General features: G+C 38.2%; 1 non-coding gene across 1 annotated transcript; it reads left to right on the plus strand.

The window, feature by feature from the left end:
• The first annotated feature begins 7,190 nt into the window (after positions 1 to 7,190).
• Positions 7,191 to 7,264, plus strand: Trnai-aau (transfer RNA isoleucine (anticodon AAU)). The gene has a single exon. It is a non-coding gene; the product is annotated as a tRNA-Ile (tRNA).
• Positions 7,265 to 7,492: the final 228 nt, after the last annotated feature.

Consider the following 7,492-nt stretch of genomic DNA (forward strand, 5'->3'; position numbering starts at 1 on the left):
ATAATAATAAACAAACAACCCGGTCCAAAGCTCTCTCCTGTGTCCCACTTCGCCACCCGACGATACATGGTAGTTTTGTTGACCAGTGATGAATGAAGTAAGCGGTTTAGTAAGTCCTGATTTGTAACAACTCTTGAGTTCTTTCGTGTAAGATGGAGGCGAAACATCTTAACGTCCATATTCCTTAACTCAACAGCTTCCTCTGCGAGCTCTCTAATCGAAACCAATGCATATTGAACTGGAACACGATGGGTGGACGAAGGTCGTGGATTTTTCCAAATTAGTTTGTGCTCTTCATCATTTTGCGATTTTATTATCAGTTGTTATCAGTTGAACTGCAATCAAAGCCCGATTTTTCTATTAAAGTTAGGTAATTAGACTCATTGTGTTCATTAATTACATCGCTTTGCAACTCTAAAATTCGCGACGCAGTGAGGTTCAATAATTTTTGTAGCACAACTTCAGCGTCTGATTATGAAACATTTATTTGCTCTAGATAACTTTTCTGTTTTTATTTAAAATGTTATCATAGTTGGTTACCCAACTTGGGTAAAAAGTTAATATCAACGATGCTTAGTTAAATTTGCTTCGGTCATATGTCTTTGCTCGAAAAATCGAGGCATTAGGTTTACTACAAGCCAAACGACTATCATCAGCGGCGGACACATCGAGTTCTGCTAAATCTGTTATCCTTTGCCGCGTTGTTCTCTCTGATCACTCTACCAGACTTAATCTAGGACGTCCTCGATCTGGATTCAATGCAGATGATAGTCGACTTATATTAATAATTCGATTTTTTTGGATAACTTTTGATTTTATTCTGTTGCTTTTATTCATTACTCCACATTTTTTTATACTCTTACAACCAGTTGCTACAGAGTATTATCTGTAGTTTTGTTCACCTTCGTATCACCTAAAACTGAACGAGATAGATATAGTGTTATATATACATATGTATATGAATAACCAGGGTGACGAGAAAAGTTGAAATCCGGATGACTGTCTGTCTGTCCGTCCGTCCGTGCAAACTGTAACTTGAGTAAAAATTGAGATACCTTGATGAAAGTCCGTAGAAGGGCGTAATCGCACCACTGCCACGCCCACAAATCGCCATTAACAGAAAACATATAAGTGCCATAGTACTAAATTACGATATATAGCTAAAATTTGTCACTGGGGATTGCAGAAGCAAGGGGCTCCGGTGGATAAAAATATTTTGAAAAATTATTATTGCGCCCAGCGCAAATATTACAAGAACTCCTACCCATAGTGAAAAAATGGATGAAAGCGGATGATAACACCGCTCACTCCCCATATAACGGTACTGCTCAAAACTAGTATAAATCGATTATTATATGCGTCAGAAACGTAAAAATTTGCCGTCGTGATGGTATGACAAGGCTTTATAGGGCCGTGGTAAAAATTGGACGATGGGCGTGACGCCGCCAACTTTTTGGTGAAATCCCATATTTCAGGACCCGACTGACCATTTTCGATAAAATTTTATTATTTTAAATTCATATTCCTATAATCCACGCGGTGAAAATATGCGAAATCGGACAATAACCACGCTTACTTCATATAGCACAATTTTAAATTCCACTTGATTCGTTCAGTTTCCAGTACAGCAATCCAGAAGGAATTAATATAAAGGGAGTAAACTTTGCACGAATAATGCCTTTAGTGTATGCCACTTTATGACAAAAAATTGTTCAAATCTTACGCAAACTGTTCAAGGTACCGAGTATGTGGAGCCCAGTACCTATAGTTGACTTTTGTTCGAAATTATCAGTCAATGTGTGAGATATGCAATAGAAATTCTGATAGAATCCTTCATTAGTAATTCTATGTATCCAAAAAGGGTGGAAACGGGTCAATACTTTCCTGAGCTCCCTTATACTTAATATAATGATTTTCGAACTTTCTGGTGACTTTATGCTGGATATATCGGCGAATATTTGAGTTCTTTGAATGAAAATTTCAAAACGTATTTGACTCATAACAGTATATCATTGTGGCGGTTTTGAATACAATTGGGCGAAAACTTCACCTAGCCCCCATATGACCATTACCAGGATTTTTGAACATCCGGCTGATTTTGTATAATGACTATGTATAATGTTTTTGGTTTTCTAACGAATCTTATACCGAATATATACGAAGGTTAGTGTATACATGTACATATGTAATGTGTAGGTATATATAAAATTGCTTTTATATCGTAAGGCAGTCCGCGTGTATCTTTTGTCTGCCTTCTCTCGCTATTCGTAACACGTAGGAATGAGATAGAGCACAATGTATTTACCGTTAGTTTTTTTGGTTTTTTAAGAGATAGTTTTGATACATAGAGGGGCAAATTTCAAACTTATATATTTTTATTTTGGCCTATTAAATCGACCATTGTGCCGCTGTCCAATTTTTAACAGTACACGTCCTAATTGGGAGTTTGGCGTAGGAGGGCAAAACCTTCCTGAACGTCAGTCCTGGCTTGACCATTTTTCCTTGACATTGTCCTAAGCGACCCACTTTTCATCAACATTAACATAACGCTGCAGAAATGGATCGATTTTATTGCGATTCTGTAAGGATTCGCAGATGGCAGTACGATTTCATGTTAACTCGTGTAACACCCAGGACAAGTTACATGCTCTAAAATATTTAGCCGCACCTTGCAAATGGGACAGTGTTCCGTTAGCAGGACGATCATTTCGGCGAAATGAGCACTACACAAAGATAGCAGTTCAATGGACCTTTAATTCCCCGCTTCCCGCTAACCAAATTGCTGAAATCGCGCGAAGCGCCTAGATCAAGTACCCGAATGCACGATGACAGGGGAACCCCTCCTCGTTCGCATCCTGATGGAATAGATGGATGGAAATGCTCGCCTTTTCTTACAAGTTGATCTGCTTTACAATTTCCGGCATACTCCTAAAGCCTGTATAACAGCTCTGCTATCGGCTAAAAGAAGCCGCACTTCGGATATGTGCATCTGCTGGTACATTGCAACTTCTGCTTGTTGAAGAAACAGACTTATTTTTACTAAACCTTAAATAACTGTTAAGAACTAGCAATCAATGAAAGTATTATGTTACTCCGTTTACACGTATTTTTTAAAACTATACCTAGAGTCGGGAGCGTATCATCGCTGCAACAAGATAGTGGTCCGAGCCAATGCTAGCACCTCGGAACGTACGCAGCAAGAGCAGCAAGTCGAAAACACTTACAACTAATTTTCGTATAATAATTTGGACAAAAGCATGGCTTGTGCAATATCTCAACTCTTCGTGCCCCTCTCGAAGCATCCTATAAATGAACATACAAATCATTAAATGAGCGCAGATATTTCAACGTCCCAAATGAGCCGTTTTTCACCGGTCTTTGATGGTCAAACACATCTATGTATGTACATACATATCAACGCGTCCATCCAACATCGGATTAACTATTTCACTGTAGCTGTTCGAGCTCCATGCAGGTACAAAAATATGTTTATATATGGCACAAACGTGTGGTGCATGAATCTGTTGTTGTTGTCGTCTTTTTTCAAACGAGCAAATATTTAACTGCTCTGTATATAACGGTTCGATGAACATGTTAGGGGGATTCTCTTGCTCTTGCAAAACCCTTGCACGGTGCAAGAATTGCTATTATTTATTTCTGTGCAATGACACGTAAAAAACTAATTGCAACCCTATGCTAGCTGTCATTTTACTTAAATACATTTTTTGACGTTAAATTGTTGAGGAAGGTAAATTTCAAATAGATTTTACAATTGCTATTTCAATTATAAAGATTTGTTACAGTTTTTTTTTTGGTTAAAAATGAATGCAGAAGGTGCGCCAATTCCCAATAGCTATGCACAATAGTCATTAACAATAAATTGACCGAATAAGCCGTTAATATATCACTAGATTTTGCAATGGGTGCTCTCGTGCCTTTGTATATTTCGGTATAGGATTTTTGCAATCTGCATTCTTGCAAGAGCAAGAGAATCCCCCTGTCATGTTTGTACGTAGAAAGTATATTTCTTTGTGTGGTACAAATACTCAACCACCAGTCTATCCGTTGCTACACACTTTCCATCGTTTTGTTTGTTCTCTATCGCTATTCAGGACGTTTATCAATACAAGCGGTCAGCCTCAAACATTTGTGCACCACATTGATCTGTCTCTCATTGGCATGTGCAACGCGAGCGCACACAAGTACACATCCTCGTTACACCTTTACAGGTTGGAGAGAGCAAACAAATACGAGTATTAAACTCCCTTTATTCGTCGTTTATATACATATGTAGGTACATACATGCATATATGTATGTATGTACTACATAGAAACTGTTATACACGTTCAAAATATTTAAATTAAGCCCTTCAACTTGCGATTGAACAGACTTATGTACTGTTCTGGTGTCACCTTGCCATTTTAATTTTAAATGGTTTTTTTGTTTACGTTTAGTGCCAATATTTGGGTGTGAGAATTTAATTTTTTTAGTATAATATTTACATAATAATATTTGAAGAATATCGTGCCAAAGTCAAGTCAAATTCAACTCAATCGGAGTAAAATGGAATTGCGAAAGTATTGGAAGTGTTTTTGTAATGTATGTTTATATGTATGTATGTGCACATGTAAATTATTAAAAAAAATTCACTCACTAAAAGATTTATATGAAACGAGAAGCTATAGATATACTTGTATGTATTTTGTATTAAAATACTTATGCAGACAGTTTTATTGATATCATTTGAGTAACTTAAACATTAAAAAGCATATCACAAATTTAATATAAATAAACTTTTTACTTATCGGCTTAAGAATGAACATACACCCAACTCTTTTTTTACACGGTAGATACTTCTTCTTCTTCTTAATTGGCATTGACACCGCTTACGCGATTATAGCCGACTTAACAACAGCGTGCCAGTCGTTTCTTCTTTTCACTACGTGGCGCCAATTGGATATTCCAAGCGAAGCCAGGTTCTTCTCCACCTGGTCCTTCCACCAGAGTGGAGGTCTTCCTCTTCCTCTGCTTCCCCCGGCGGGTACTGCGTTGAATACTTTCAGAGCTGGAGTGTTTTCGTCCAGCCGGACAACATGACCTAGCCAGCGTAGCCGCTGTCTTTAATTCGCTAAACTATGTCAATGTCGTCATATATCTCGTACAGCTCATCGTTCCATCGAATGCGATATTCGCCGTTGCCAATGCGCAAAGGACCATACATCTTTCGCAGAACCTTTCTCTCGAAAACTCATAACGTCGACTCATCGGTTGCTGTCATCGTCCAAGCCTCTGCACCATATAGCAGGGCGGGAATTATGAGTGACTTTTAGAGTTTGGCATTTGTTCGTCGAGAGAGGACTTTACTTTTCAATTGCCTACTCAGTCCGAAGCAGCACCTGTTGGCAAGAGCAATCCTGCGTTGGATTTTCAGGCTGACATTGTTGGTGGGGTTTAATACTGGTTCCTAAATAGACGAAATTATCTACAACTTCAAAGTTATGACTGTCCACAGTGACGTGAGAGCCAAGTCGCGAGTGCGACGACTATTTGTTTGACGACAGGAGATATTTCGTCTTGCCCTCGTTCACTGCCAGACCCATTTTCTGTGCTTCCTTGTCCAGCCTGGAGAAAGCAAAACTAACGTCCCAGGTGTTGAGGCCGATGATATCAATACCGTCGGCATACGCCAGCAGCTGTACACTCTTATAAAAGATTGTACCTGTTCGATTAAGTTCTGCAGCTCAAATTATTTTCTCCAGAAGCAGGTTGAAGAAGGGAGGGAGTCACCTTGTCGGAAACCCCGTTTGGTATCGAACGGCTCGGAGAGGTCCTTCGCGATCCTGATGGAGCTTTTCGTGTTGCTCAACAACAGTTTACACAGCCGTATTAGTTTTGCGGGGATACCAAATTCAGACATCGCGGCATAAAGGCAGCTCCTTTTCGTGCTGTCGAAAGCAGCTTTGAAATCGACGAAGAGGTGGTGTGTGTCGATTCTCCTTTCACGAGTCTTTTCCAAGATTTGGCGTATGGTGAATATCTGGTCGGTTGTTGGTTTGCCAGGTCTAAAGCCACACTGATAAGGTACAATCAATTTGTTGACGGTGGTCTTTAACCTTTCACACACGCTTGATAGAACCTTATATGCGATGTTGATGAGGCTTATCCCACGGTAGTTGGCGCAGATTGTGGGGTCTCCTTTTTTGGTGGATTGGGCAGAGCACACTTAAATTCCAATCGTTGGGCATGCTTTCGTCGGACCATATTTTACAAAGACGGTAGATACGTTCCTCAGAAATCCGTGTAAAAAAAAAACGTGTAAAAAAGAGGCGTTTCCTATAGTAAAATGGGGGATACGTTCCATGTCATTTCAAAACCGTGTAAGATGAAATAAAGAACTATATTTACTTCGAAAAACCGTGTAAAAAATGTCGAAAACTATAAAATTTCAGATATGCCTACAAATTGTATGTTTATATGGCATTTTATTGAGCATTAAAACTTAAAATACATAATTCATGCAGGTGAAAAATTGGTAATTATTCGTCGCTACTTGATAACAAGCGCAATTGTTTGCGACGAACTGGACTAAAGTCCGTATCATCGCTGGAGATATCCATTTCAGCAATGTAAATATCATGCGAACAAAATGTGTAGGTAACAGTTATCGAATAAGTGGATTTCCCAGCTACTACGAGTACTATGTATGTATGTATGTTCATTTCAGCAATGGTGCTAAGTGTGGTAAACACAAACATAATTACAAGACAGTGATTTTGAAACCCTACTAGATTAAAAGTTTTTTACAAAAAAAAATTTTTTTTTTAACCGTGTAACTTCAAATCCGTGTAAAAAAAGAGTTGGGTGTATCTATATATGCTTTCTGTGTTATCTCATCGAAACTATAGTAGTATTTCAAAGCTTCAAATAAATAAGTCTTGCATGTGTTTACTTACAATATATGCATATGTATCTATTTAATATTATATGTAAAGATCTGTATATACATACATACATATGCATCAATATGATTAGTTAAATATGGTATCCGTATATTGTGATTAGTAAAATAAATTTATAAAATCTTTAAATTTATCGCCAGCACATAGACTGCATATTTTTGTCCCGCTTTTTTTCATTTAGTTTTATCAGCTGTTTGTTGCGCTGGCACTTGAGCCAACGGTAAATAACTGGCCCATTAGCTCAGTTGGTTAGAGCGTCGTGCTAATAACGCGAAGGTCGCGGGTTCGATCCCCTCATGGGCCATTACCATTATTTTTTGTTTTAAAATTATTTTCTAAATAATCTATATGTTTTATAAATATAACTGAAGAAATACGTTTTAGAAATTACATAATACAATTTCAATTTCAGGTATCAAATAGTAAGACAGAATTGGCAGCTTGAAATTTCCTCAAGTTGTTCTAATCGTGCCAAATGCGGCAATGTTGCTTGTTGCGAAGCGAATGGCGCCGAATCGACTCTACACGGGCT

This window comes from Bactrocera neohumeralis, chromosome 5, assembly GCF_024586455.1.
Source record: "Bactrocera neohumeralis isolate Rockhampton chromosome 5, APGP_CSIRO_Bneo_wtdbg2-racon-allhic-juicebox.fasta_v2, whole genome shotgun sequence".
Classification (NCBI taxonomy): domain Eukaryota; kingdom Metazoa; phylum Arthropoda; class Insecta; order Diptera; family Tephritidae; genus Bactrocera; species Bactrocera neohumeralis.